This window comes from Morone saxatilis, unplaced genomic scaffold, assembly GCF_004916995.1.
Source record: "Morone saxatilis isolate NCDOM2014 unplaced genomic scaffold, NCSU_SB_2.0 Contig12, whole genome shotgun sequence".
Classification (NCBI taxonomy): domain Eukaryota; kingdom Metazoa; phylum Chordata; class Actinopteri; family Moronidae; genus Morone; species Morone saxatilis.
Window position 1 is genome coordinate 27,116,888 of NW_023339674.1, and position 254 is coordinate 27,117,141.

Sequence of the window (254 nt, forward strand, 5' to 3'; positions counted from 1 at the left end):
ACACTAATAGTAGTGACTGATGGTAATGATGATGATGGACATGAAGAGGATGATGACACCGAGGACAGCCATGTCGATGGGGGACAATGAGCAATGATAATAGTAATAATAGTAACTGTAGTAATAATAATAATAATAATAATAACAATAATATCAGTGATATTAGCAATGGTAGTCAAGCAGGACCATGGCAGGAGGCTCCACCAGGATCCATGAGAACCTGCGAGACGAGAAAGCACAAGAACTCCGGGGAA

General features: G+C 40.6%; 1 protein-coding gene across 1 annotated transcript in view; it reads left to right on the plus strand.

Annotated features, from left to right (window-relative positions):
- ptprfa (protein tyrosine phosphatase receptor type Fa) overlaps window positions 1–254 on the plus strand; it is a gene marked incomplete in the record, with an annotated part of 110,171 nt that overhangs the window by 70,206 nt on the left and 39,711 nt on the right.